The 13,875-nt window shown below is 47.3% G+C and overlaps 1 long non-coding RNA gene across 1 annotated transcript in view; it reads left to right on the forward strand.

The window, feature by feature from the left end:
- The first annotated feature begins 7,650 nt into the window (after nucleotides 1-7,650).
- LOC115128774 (uncharacterized) overlaps nucleotides 7,651-13,875 on the forward strand; it is a 50,952-nt gene continuing 44,727 nt past the window's right edge. Inside the window, exon 1 of the long non-coding RNA XR_003863550.2 lies at nucleotides 7,651-7,827. This is a non-coding gene — a long non-coding RNA (uncharacterized LOC115128774). The remainder of the gene's footprint in view (nucleotides 7,828-13,875) is intronic.

The following is a 13,875-nucleotide window of genomic DNA, read 5'->3' on the forward strand; positions in this document are numbered from 1 at the left end:
GACTAAAGCTCTACTCAGGAGAGCTAACGAGCTCTATGGGCACCTTTGAGACCGAATGTGTTATTCGGGGACGCAAACACAAGCTGGAGTTTGAGATTGTAAAAACCAGTCAACATCCTCTCCTCTCAGGCTCTACATGCAACGCCTGGGACTGATGCAGTTCACTGTACCAAATGACCTGCACATTGTGGATCATGTCCAGCATGGACCCCTGTCCAAAGAACAACTACTTAGCAGTTATGACGATGTATTCAACATGTCCGTTGAATCTGTGCCTGGGGAGGTACACTTTGAAGTGGATGAGAGCATCACTCCAGTCCAGTGTGCTCCTCGCAATGTGCCCATTGCAATGAAAGTGGCTGTGAAGACCCAGCTGGACAAGTAATGAGGCCGATGGCCACATGACATCTGTGACTGAACCAACTGACTGGATCAGCAATATGGTCATAGTGAAAAAACCAGAGAAGCTGAGGGTCTGCATCGACCCAAAGCATCTGAACCAAGCACTGAAACGATCCCACTACATCATGCCGACACTAGAGGATGTCCTCTATAAGCTTCCCAAGGCCAGGATTGTCACCTTGATGGATGCCCGAGATGCATTCCTTCAATGCAAGCTGGATGAAGAAAGCAGCCTCATGACTACCTTCTGGACCCCCTGGGGTCGGAAACGCTGGCTCAAGCTCCTGTTTGGTGTCTCAGTGGCGCCTGAGATATACCAACGTAAGCAGCACGAGTTACTGGCTGGGCTCAAGGGCATTGAACCCATCGCAGATGATGTCCTGATTGTAGGCTGTGGTGACACAGACGAAGAAGCAGTACTCGACCACGATGTGAAGCTCCTGGCACTGATGGAGCGCTGCCGATCAGTTAAGCTTCGCCTTGGCCTGAAGAAGCTGCAGTTCAAGGTGAAAGACGTCCACTTCCATGGCCACATTCTCTCTGCAAAAGGCCTGAAGCCGGACCCAGACAAGGTCAGAGCGATCCTCGACATGCCAAACCCGTCTGATGCAAAAGGAGTACAGCGTCTCATCGGCTTTGCAAACTATCTTGCAAAGTTCATGCCACACCTATCAGCAGTCTGTGAGCCTCTGCGCCGGTTGCTGGACAAAGACACACCATGGCACTGGCTACCCAAGCACGAGGCCGCAGTGCAGGAGATGAAATCTCTGGCTTCATCCATGCCAGTGTTGCGCTACTACGACGTCATGAAGCCTGTCACAATCCAGAGCGACTCCAGCCAAAGGGGACTTGGATGCTGCCTTATGCAGGAAGGCCAGCCCGTTGCGTTTGCCTCGAGAGCGCTCACCCCCACCGAACAAAACTATGCACAAATTGAGAAAGAGTGCCTCAGCATCGTCTTCTCCTGCCAGCGATTCCATCACTACTTATATGGGTGACACCTGGTCATCGCTGAAACTGACCACAAACCACTCATTGCCATATTCAGTAAACCTCTCCTCAACGTGCCCAAGAGGCTTCAAAGCATGCTCCTGACTCTGCAAAACTACAGCCTGAAGGTAATTTACAAGCCAGGACCAGAGATGTACATCAGCGACACACTGAGCAGGGCAACAACACAATGTACAGGCAGAGGCACTGTCTATCAGCGGCAGGCCATCTGTTCGCTACAGCAGGAACAACAAGATGTTCAACAGATCAATCAGGCAGACTACTTAAACGTCACAGATCACCGCCTAGCCCAGATAAGGCAACACACTGACAAGGACGAACGCCTACAGTCACTGAAGTCCATGGCTCTCGCAGGTTGGCCATACCTGAAAGAGGAGACACCTTTCACAGTGAGAGAATACTGGACCTTTCGAGATGAGATCAGCGTGCAAAATGGCGTCTTGTTCAGAGGTCAGAAGGTCATTATTCCCAAATCACTACGTCCAGAGATGCTTACCCGCATACACTCCAGTCACGTTGGAGGTGACGCATGCTACCGCCAGGCTCGTGAAACATTATACTGGCCAAACATGCATGCAGAAATTAAAGACTTTGTCAGCAACTGTACCACATGCAACGAGTACGCTCATGAACAGCAAAAGGAAACCATGATGTCACACGAACTGCCCACAAGGGCCTGGCAAATCGTCAGCATGGACTTATTCAGCCACAGACAAAAATACTATCTTCTCATCGTTGATCACTACTCTGACTTTTGGGAAATTGAACTGCTCCCTGACTTGTCTGCAGAGACGGTCATAAAGCGCTGCAAGACACAGTTTGCAAGGCAAGATCAGCCTGACAAGGTAATCACGGACAATGGCCCACAATTCACTGCACAGTTCAAGCGTTTCGCCTCAGAATGGGAGTTTGACCACGTGACCTCCTCTCCAAGACACCCAAAAGCAAATGGCAAGGCAGAATCAGCTGTCAAGATTGCAAAAAACCAACAACGACCCATGGAAAGCGATCTTACAGTGGAGGAACACACCCACTGAAAACATGGATAGCAGCCCAGCACAACGCCTTCTGTCCAGACGTCTGAAGACTACCATCCCCGTAGCTAACAAGCTACTTGAGCCCTGCGTCATGGTTGGCGTCACGGACAAACTGCGTCACAGAAAGCAGCTCGCTAAGTGCTTCTACGACCGGACTGCTCGAGACCTACCAGAGCTGGAGGTGGGTGAAACGATAAGGATGAAACCGCTGCCGGGAGACCACACAGGACTTTGGAGGCTGGGCACATGCCTGCAGAGAGTTGCACCACGTTCTTACCTGGTGGATGTTGGTGGCTCCCTCTATCATCGCAATCGGGTGGATCTGCACGTAGCAGAGCAGACAAACCAGAACACGCCATACACTCACCTAGATGAGCTGGATCACAGTCCAGGCCTAAGGGTAAGGGGTGCAGAATTGAAACATGAGTCAACTGAAGATGAGGCTTCTACCCCAACAAGCTCTCCAGCTCGTGGCCCTAATCCTACCCCTGTCAGAGCCAATACTTACTCACGGGTGGGTTGGCTGTGCAAGCCACCGGACAGGCTTACCCTGTAAGCAAGGGACTGTTAACTTGCCCTCGGTTAATTAAAATCTATATTTGTTCTTAAATAATTAAATTGAAATTAAAAAAGGAAGATGACAACTGAAGTAAAAAAGAAAATGTAATGCTTTTCTATTGTTATGACCTGACTGTTAAGAACTTAATGTTATGCCTTTATGTTTGCACTTTCTATTGAAAAGGATGATGTTACGGAGTCTAGTTGATAGGTAATCGACTAGACGGACTGTTCCCCGGACTCCAGTTGTAGGGATTTGTACAATGCACAAACAAGGCTATTGAACCTGACATTGGTGTCTGTCGTTATTCCTTTATCTAACATATCATTCTGAAACATACCATCATGTCACATTGTGGAGGAGAACAATAGAGGGTGTCTTAGAAAGTCACAGGGAAATTCTGTTGTGAAATATTCAGAGTACCTCCTGTCCCCATCTGAGACCACAATTTCCTGGTTCAGATACATTTCCTCACTGACAGCAGCAGTTCACTCCTACTTTGATTCTAACCTTATTTTGGATGAATAGGCTTTATAATCGTTTTCCCGCTTAAGACTTATAATAATATGAGTGAAATATTTTAGGCAAAATGTGTCTCGCCTCAGCGGGTAACTGTTGATTTTTGTCTCTCTCTTTATGTGAGGGACATACCATTTTATTTGTGAATGTGTCAGGTATGCCACTCACCCAGCCAGTTGCTGCTGCTAGTTTAATCTGGTGACCTGCCACTTTGTCATGAAGTTATTATTTTACTAATAAAGACATAGTAACCATTGCAAGGGGGACTGGCCAACACACCTTGCCTTACCTGCCCACAAGAGAGCCATCAGGGCTTAGAGAGAAATACATGGAGGTGTTAAGCTGCCCTGCAGCCATTGTGTAGTGGCTAGTTTAGCTGGCTAGTTTAGTTAGAAGGTGAAAGAGCATTGTGAGGTAGAGAGCATCGTGGTCTTCAAGACATTTCTCTGTGCATATGATTGTGATGAGCGAAACATAACAGGACTAAGCACAAGCAATGTTCTGTATTAATTCATTAAGAAGCGATGACCACATCGAATCATGTCATGTTTTTTTCAATGTGGTTTGTATTTGTATTGAAACACTAATGTCAGCAGTGTACATAACCCTCTTGTGACTGGGGATCATGAGGATAGCTGGGAAACATATTTTGTAAACCACCATTCCGGAGTCATTGTAGATGTGACATTTTCAGTCTAATAAAAAGCATGAGCTGGCACATACCTAGAGAAAAAGTATTTCGTTGTCGAGGTGCTGCCTAAAGGGGTATAAACTGTAAGCTATGAAAACAAAGACAGTCACACCCAGAAGAAGGCATTGGTGATGCCGAGACGTTGGTGTTTTTTTAGCCAATAGATTACTGGGAGGTTATATATATGGAGTAAAAACATGATCATGCCCCAATATTCCTTTTCAGTCTTAAAGTAACTGCCCAGTCAAAATGTCACTTTTAAAAGTTAATATTCTGTCAACCCGTATTGAAATAATGTTGTTGACTCACCCTATACCTGTATTTGTGGCCAAAGCATAAATAGGAGAAAAAAAACATTTGTATCTCAGACCGTTTCAAGAATGCTTGCTATTTCCTCATAGAACATGATGTCATCTCCCTGAGGAGGATGAGCTAGTCAATCAGCGGTCTAGAGGAGGATGTGCTAGTCAATCAGCGGTCTAGAGGAGGATGAGCTAGTCAATCAGCGGTCTAGAGGAGGATGAGCTAGTCAATCAGCGGTCTAGAGGAGGATGAGCTAGTCAATCAGCGGTCTAGAGGAGGATGAGCTAGTCAATCAGCGGTCTAGAGGAGGATGAGCTAGTCAATCAGCGGTCTAGAGGAGGATGTGCTAGTCAATCAGCGGTCTAGAGGAGGATGAGCTAGTCAATCAGCGGTCTAGAGGAGGATGAGCTAGTCAATCAGCGGTCTAGAGGAGGATGTGCTAGTCAATCAGCGGTCTAGAGGAGGATGAGCTAGTCAATCAGCGGTCTAGAGGAGGATGTGCTAGTCAATCAGCGGTCTAGAGGAGGATGAGCTAGTCAATCAGCGGTCTAGAGGAGGATGTGCTAGTCAATCAGCGGTCTAGAGGAGGATGTGCTAGTCAATCAGCGGTCTAGAGGAGGATGAGCTAGTCAATCAGCGGTCTAGAGGAGGATGAGCTAGTCAATCAGCGGTCTAGAGGAGGATGAGCTAGTCAATCAGCGGTCTAGAGGAGGATGAGCTAGTCAATCAGCGGTCTAGAGGATGATGAGCTAGTCAATCAGCGGTCTAGAGGAGGATGTGCTAGTCAATCAGCGGTCTAGAGGAGGATGAGCTAGTCAATCAGCGGTCTAGAAGAGGATGAGCTAGTCAATCAGCGGTCTAGAGGAGGATGAGCTAGTCAATCAGCGGTCTAGAGGAGGATGTGCTAGTCAATCAGCGGTCTAGAGGAGGATGAGCTAGTCAATCAGCGGTCTAGAGGAGGATGAGCTAGTCAATCAGCGGTCTAGAGGAGGATGAGCTAGTCAATCAGCGGTCTAGAAGAGGATGAGCTAGTCAATCAGCGGTCTAGAAGAGGATGAGCTAGTCAATCAGCGGTCTAGAAGAGGATGAGCTAGTCAATCAGCGGTCTAGAGGAGGATGAGCTAGTCAATCAGCGGTCTAGAGGAGGATGAGCTAGTCAATCAGCGGTCTAGAGGAGGATGAGCTAGTCAATCAGCGGTCTAGAAGAGGATGAGCTAGTCAATCAGCGGTCTAGAGGAGGATGAGCTAGTCAATCAGCGGTCTAGAAGAGGATGAGCTAGTCAATCAGCGGTCTAGAGGAGGATGAGCTAGTCAATCAGCGGTCTAGAGGAGGATGAGCTAGTCAATCAGCGGTCTAGAGGAGGATGAGCTAGTCAATCAGCGGTCTAGAGGAGGATGTGCTAGTCAATCAGCGGTCTAGAAGAGGATGAGCTAGTCAATCAGCGGTCTAGAGGAGGATGAGCTAGTCAATCAGCGGTCTAGAAGAGGATGAGCTAGTCAATCAGCGGTCTAGAAGAGGATGAGCTAGTCAATCAGCGGTCTAGAGGAGGATGAGCTAGCCAATAAGCGGTCTACTTGCGTGAATATTTTTTATGACCATTCTGTTGTTGGAGTACACCCACACCATTCCAACACAGAAAATCAGCTTTTTAACAAACTTAATTTAAAAAATGTAAAGGAAAACTATTTCACTCATTGTAAGTAATTATAGGCCATATTTCATAGAAATCTGGAAACACTGGGCAGTTACTTTAAGAAATAGGTCGTCTTATAGGAATATCACGTCGTAGAACTACACTGAACAAAAATATGAAACGCAACATGTAAAGTGTTGGTTTCATGAGCTGAAATAAAAGTCCCAGAAATGTTCCATGCGGACAAAAAGTGTATTTCTCAAAATTTGTGAAAAAATTTGTTTACATCTCTGTTAGTGACCATTTCTCCTTTGCCAAGATCATCGATCCACCTGACATGTGTGGCAAGCTGATTAAATGCTTGTGCTGGGGACAATAAAAGGCCACTCTAAAATGTGCAGTTTTGTCACACAACACAATGCCCAGATGTTTTGAGGGAGCGTGCAATTGGCATGCTGACTGCAGGAATGTCCGGCAGAGCTGTTGCTAAAGAATTTCATGTAAGTTTCTCTATCATAACCAGCCTCACAACCGCAGACCACATGTAAGGCATCGTGTGGGCGAGTTTATGCTTATGCCAATGTTGTGAACAGTGCGCTCCCATGGTGGGATTATGGTATGGGCAGGCATAAACTACGGACAACGAACACAACTGCATTTTATTGATGGCAATTTGAATGCACAGTGATACCGTGACGAGATCCTGAGGCCCATTGTCGTGCCATTCATCCACCTTAATCACTGCATGTTTCAGCATGATAATGCACGGCCACATGTCGCAAGGATCTGTACACAATTCCTGGATGGTAAAATTGTCCCAGTTCCATGGCCTGCATACTCAACAGACATGTCACCCATTGAGCATGTTGGAGATGCTCTGGATCGACATGTACGACAGCATGTTCCTCTTCACACAGCCATTGAAGAGGGGTGAGACAACATTCCACAATCGACAACCTGATCAACTCTATGCGAAGGAGATGTGTCACGTTGCATGAGGCAAATGGTGGTCACACCAGATACTGACTGATTTTCTGATCCACGCCCATAATTATTTTTGAAAGGTATCCGTGACCAACCAATGCATATCTGTCATGAGAAAGCCATAGATTAGGGCCTAATGAATTTGTTTAAATGGACTGATTTCTTTATATGAACTGTAACTCAGTAAAATCTTGTTGCATTTATATTTATGTTCAGTATATGTGACACATTGTGTCTGGAATCTCAGATCATGTGCCATAACTTAGTTTACGACACAGCCATATGCAAGTAGCTCGGAAAGCTGTTTTTTGTGTGAAGAAGAACCATTTTTCAAGCAAAAAAATGAATATTTTGAAAGTACACCATTTTTATTCTCATCGGCCTTTACTTTGTATTTCTGTATGTCCTAATATTAGTTTATAATGTTGCACTGAAGATCTGTTGCCACTGCAATGGGAAAATGTGTCAACTTCACTGTCACATTGTCTCTGCTAAACAAACGTGTGTGTGTTTCTGTGTGTACAGGAGAGTGTGTTTGAGGAGATTGAGGACAAGCAGATTGTCTTTCAGGTGGTGGAGAGTCATGTGGGAGAGGGCGTGATCCTCAGTAGCTCCACCTCCGGCCTGTTGCCCAGCAACGTCTTCTCCCGGCTCCAGAACCGGAAGCGCTGCATCATATCTCAACCGGTCAGTACAGCACTACCCCAAACACCAAGGCTGTGTCCAATATGGCGCCCTAATCCCATTCCTTTTGGCCAGAGCACTGCACAGCATAGGGAACAGGATGCTCGCTCCCTGTCCAAGGCCAGTACTTTTGGTGTTTGCACAAGGGAATGACCCATCCATTCCAACAGTAACACTTGTAACCTTCAGGTTCTAATCTCTAGGTTGCAACACTATATTTTATTGCAGTCCACTCCTTGTCCAGTCTTAAAGAAGTATTAGAGAACCTTATGGACTTTACCCTCTCTTCCATTAGTCTCCTACCAACTAGCTAACCACTGAAATTCCACCCTTATCATCGCCTTGAGGCTTAAACACACACACATACAGACACAGTCCTTCTGTGGCCTGAGAGACGAGTTTACCTTTACCTGGGAAGGTTTGTGTGCATGTGCGCGTATGTGTGTGGTGAATGTTTAATCCCCCCATGGTTTTACCTCAGTACCACTCCTTTCATAGAGGCCTTCACAGAGGGAGATCTGTGAGCTAAGCCCTGCTTATGGATCACAGAGTAATGTGGTCCAACAGAGAAGAACATACCCTGGGTGTGTGTATAGGGCTGTGGCTGTCATGACATTTTGTCAGCCGGTGATTGTCATGCAGATAACTGCCGGTCTCACGGTAATTGACCGTTAATTAACCTAAACACATAGTCTACAAGCCACTGATGTGAACCTTTCTAACATTTATATATAAAAAAAAGTCTAAATCCATTTCAAATAGCCAACATTGTCACAATGAATCCATTATATATTTTAGGCCTTATGTTAGGTAGGCCCTGATCTGGCTATGTCATATGGCTGTGGGCAACACTAGTTCATTTAGCAGGCAAGATATGCTTATAATTCCCGTGGCATTATTTTATATTATCTTATAGTAAGAACAATACAATTTAACATAGCTGAATAAAATAGAAAATATATTTTTCCCCAAACGATTTCCGAGGGAGCTATATGCAGTGTCGAGTGGCTCTCCTGTGTCGAGTGGCTCTCCTGTGTCGAGTGGCTCTCCTGTGTCGAGTGGCTCTCCAGTGTCGAGTGGCTCTCCAGTGTCGAGTGGCTCTCCAGTGTCGAGTGGCTCTCCTGTGTCGAGTGGCTCTCCTGTGTCGAGTGGCTATTCTGTGTCGAGTGGCTCTCCTGTGTCGAGTGGCTCTCCTGTGTCGAGTGGCTATTCTGTGTCGAGTGGCTATTCTGTATTGAGGTCCTCCTATATGCTTAATTTAGAGTTATTTGTGCAACTTTAGTTGCGACAGGGTAGCCTAGTGGTTAGAGCGTTGGACTAGTAACCGAAAGGTTGCAAGTTCGAATCCCCGAGCTGACAAGGTACAAATCTGTCGTTCTGCCCCTGAACAGGCAGTTAACCCACTGTTCCTAGGCCGTCATTGAAAATAAGAATTTGTTCTTAACTGACTTGCCTAGTAAAATAAAGGTAAAATAAATAAAAAATACAAACGTTAGGCTATATGTTTTAATTTCTAATAGATTCTAAGGCTGCATGATGCAACAAATTATTATTTGAAAAAAGTTACATGAAAGGGAAGCGCTCTTTTCTCAATTTAATCTGGTCTTTACATATAGTTTACTGTTTAATATATGTGTGTAATTATTTTTTATTTGGAATGGCACACAAAAAAAAGAAAGTCATCCACGTTACGTGCAGCTACTTTTTTAATATGCGAGGTAGGCTACAACGTTTGACGTTTTTAGGAATTGAGCAATAAATATAGCATCACGAGAAGGCTGGGATCCGCTATTAAAAAGTGGCCAGTCAAAACTCTGTTTTCACAGGCGATTACGCAATGACTGGGCTTATAAGAACACGTTTCAGTAGGCTCTGTAGGCTATGGGCTCTCCATCCATGTTCAGAAGGCTCTGTAGGCTATGGGCTCTCCATCCATGTTCCATGTTCAGTAGGCTCTGTAGGCTATGGGCTCTCCATCCATGTTCCATGTTCAGTAGGCTCTGTAGGCTATGGGCTCTCCATCCATGTTCCATGTTCAGTAGGCTCTGTAGGCTATGGGCTCTCCATCCATGTTCCATGTTCAGTAGGCTCTGTAGGCTATGGGCTCTCCATCCATGTTCCATGTTCAGTGGGCTCTCCATCCATGTTCCATGTTCAGTAGGCTCTGTAGGCTATGGGCTCTCCATCCATGTTCCATGTTCAGTAGGCTCTGTAGGCTATGGGCTCTCCATCCATGTTCCATGTTCAGTGGGCTCTCCATCCATGTTCCATGTTCAGTAGGCTCTGTAGGCTATGGGCTCTCCATCCATGTTCCATGTTCAGTAGGCTCTGTAGGCTATGGGCTCTCCATCCATGTTCCATGTTCAGTAGGCTCTGTAGGCTATGGGCTCTCCATCCATGTTCCATGTTCAGTAGGCTCTCCATCCAGGCTATGGGCTCTCCATCCATGTTCCATGTTCAGTGGGCTCTCCATCCATGTTCCATGTTCAGTAGGCTCTGTAGGCTATGGGCTCTCCATCCATGGCAGTAGGCTCCATCCATGTTCCATGAAGGCTCTGTAGGCTATGGGCTCTCCATCCATGTTCCATGTTCAGTAGGCTCTGTAGGCTATGGGCTCTCCATCCATGTTCCATGTTCAGTAGGCTCTGTAGGCTATGGGCTCTCCATCCATGTTCCATGTTCAGTAGGCTCTGTAGGCTATGGGCTCTCCATCCATGTTCCATGTTCAGTAGGCTCTGTAGGCTATGGGCTCTCCATCCATGTTCCATGTTCAGTGGGCTCTCCATCCATGTTCCATGTTCAGTAGGCTCTGTAGGCTATGGGCTCTCCATCCATGTTCCATGTTCAGTAGGCTCTGCTAGCTCTCCATCCATGTTCCATGTTATGGGCTCTCCATCCATGTTCCATGTTCAGTAGGCTCTGTAGGCTATGGGCTCTCCATCCATGTTCCATGTTCAGTAGGCTCTGTAGGCTATGGGCTCTCCATCCATGTTCCATGTTCAGTAGGCTCTGTAGGCTATGGGCTCTCCATCCATGTTCCATGTTCAGTAGGCTCTGTAGGCTATGGGCTCTCCATCCATGTTCCATGTTCAGTAGGCTCTGTAGGCTATGGGCTCTCCATCCATGTTCCATGTTCAGTAGGCTCTGTAGGCTATGGGCTCTCCATCCATGTTCAGAAGGCTCTGTTCAGTGGGCTCTCCATCCATGTTCCATGTTCAGTAGGCTCTGTAGGCTATGGGCTCTCCATCCATGTTCCATGTTCAGTAGGCTCTGTAGGCTATGGGCTCTCCATCCATGCTCTCCATCCATGTTCCATGTTCAGTAGGCTCTGTAGGCTATGGGCTCTCCATCCATGTTCCATGTTCAGTAGGCTCTGTAGGCTATGGGCTCTCCATCCATGTTCCATGTTCAGTGGGCTCTCCATCCATGTTCCATGTTCAGTAGGCTCTGTAGGCTATGGGCTCTCCATCCATGTTCCATGTTCAGTAGGCTCTGTAGGCTATGGGCTCTCCATCCATGTTCCATGTTCAGTGGGCTCTCCATCCATGTTCCATGTTCAGTAGGCTCTGTAGGCTATGGGCTCTCCATCCATGTTCCATGTTCAGTAGGCTCTGTAGGCTATGGGCTCTCCATCCATGTTCCATGTTCAGTAGGCTCTGTAGGCTATGGGCTCTCCATCCATGTTCCATGTTCAGTAGGCTCTGTAGGCTATGGGCTCTCCATCCATGTTCCATGTTCAGTAGGCTCTGTAGGCTATGGGCTCTCCATCCATGTTCCATGTTCAGTAGGCTCTGTAGGCTATGGGCTCTCCATCCATGTTCCATGTTCAGTAGGCTCTGTAGGCTATGGGCTCTCCATCCATGTTCCATGTTCAGTAGGCTCTGTAGGCTATGGGCTCTCCATCCATGTTCCATGTTCAGTAGGCTCTGTAGGCTATGGGCTCTCCATCCATGTTCCATGTTCAGTAGGCTCTGTCCAGGCATGGGCTCTCCATCCATGTTCCATGTAGGCTCTGTAGGCTATGGGCTCTCCATCCATGTTCCATGTTCAGTAGGCTCTGTAGGCTATGGGCTCTCCATCCATGTTCCATGTTCAGTAGGCTCTGTAGGCTATGGGCTCTCCATCCATGTTCCATGTTCAGTAGGCTCTGTAGGTGGGCTCTCCATCCATGTTCCATGTTCAGTAGGCTCTGTAGGCTATGGGCTCTCCATCCATGTTCCATGTTCAGTAGGCTCTGTAGGCTATGGGCTCTCCATCCATGTTCCATGTTCAGTAGGCTCTGTAGGCTATGGGCTCTCCATCCATGTTCCATGTTCAGTAGGCTCTGTAGGCTATGGGCTCTCCATCCATGTTCCATGTTCAGTAGGCTCTGTAGGCTATGGGCTCTCCATCCATGTTCCATGTTCAGTAGGCTCTGTAGGCTATGGGCTCTCCATCCATGTTCCATGTTCAGTAGGCTCTGTAGGCTATGGCTCTCCATCCATGTTCCATGTTCAGTAGGCTCTGTAGGCTATGGGCTCTCCATCCATGTTCCATGGTAGGCTATGGGCTCTCCATCCATGTTCCATGTTCAGTAGGCTCTGTAGGCTATGGGCTCTCCATCCATGTTCCATGTTCAGTAGGCTCTGTGCTATGGGCTCTCCATCCATGTTCCATGTTCAGTAGGCTCTGTGGGCTCTCCATCCATGTTCCATGTTCAGTAGGCTCTGTAGGCTATGGGCTCTCCATCCATGTTCCATGTTCAGTAGGCTCTGTAGGCTATGGGCTCTCCATCCATGTTCCATGTTCAGTAGGCTCTGTAGGCTATGGGCTCTCCATCCATGTTCCATGTTCAGCTCTCCATCCATGTTCCATGTTCAGTAGGCTCTGTAGGCTATGGGCTCCATCCATCCATGTTCCATGTTCAGTAGGCTCTGTAGGCTATGGGCTCTCCATCCATGTTCCATGTTCAGGCTATGGGCTCTCCATCCATGTTCCATGTTCAGTAGGCTCTGTAGGCATGTTCCATGTTCAGTGGGCTCTCCATCCATGTTCCATGTTCAGTAGGCTCTGTAGGCTATGGGCTCTCCATCCATGTTCCATGTTCAGTAGGCTCTGTAGGCTATGGGCTCCATCCATGTTCCATGTTCCATGTTCCATGTTAGGCTCTGTAGGCTATGGGCTCTCCATCCATGTTCCATGTTCAGTAGGCTCTAGGCTATGGGGCATGTTCAGTGGGCTCTCCATCCATGTTCCATGTTCAGTAGGCTCTGTAGGCTATGGGCATCCATGTTCCAGGCAGTGGGCTCTCCATCCATGTTCCATGTTCAGTAGGCTCTGTAGGCTATGGGCTCTCCATCCATGTTCCATGTTCAGTAGGCTCTGTAGGCTATGGGCTCTCCATCCATGTTCCATGTTCAGTAGGCTCTGTAGGCTATGGGCTCCATCCATGTTCCATGTTCAGTATGGGCATCTGTTCCAGGCTATGGGCTCTCCATCCATGTTCCATGTTCAGTAGGCTCTGTAGGCTATGGGCTCTCCATCCATGTTCCATGTTCAGTAGGCTCTGTAGGCTATGGGCTCTCCATCCATGTTCCATGTTCATGTAGGTTCTCCATCCATGTTCCATGTTCAGTAGGCTATGTAGGCTCTCCATCCATGTTCCATGTTCAGTAGGCTCTGTAGGCTATGGGCTCTCCATCCATGTTCCATGTTCATGGGTCTCCATCCATGTTCCAGTAGGCTCTGTAGGCTATGGGCTCTCCATCCATGTTCCATGTTCAGTAGGCTCTGTAGGCTATGGGCTCTCCATCCATGTTCCATGTTCAGTAGGCTCTGTAGGCTATGGGCTCCATCCATGTTCCATGTTCATGTAGGCTCTGTAGTGGGCTCTCCATCCATGTTCCATGTTCAGTAGGCTCTGTAGGCTATGGGCTCTCCATCCATGTTCCATGTTCAGTAGGCTCTGTAGGCTATGGGCTCTCCATCCATGTTCCATGTTCAGTGGGCTCTCCATCCATGTGGGCTCTCCATCCATGTTCCATGTTCAGTAGGCTCTGTAGGCTATGGGCT

This window comes from Oncorhynchus nerka, linkage group LG1, assembly GCF_034236695.1.
Source record: "Oncorhynchus nerka isolate Pitt River linkage group LG1, Oner_Uvic_2.0, whole genome shotgun sequence".
Lineage (NCBI taxonomy): Eukaryota > Metazoa > Chordata > Actinopteri > Salmoniformes > Salmonidae > Oncorhynchus > Oncorhynchus nerka.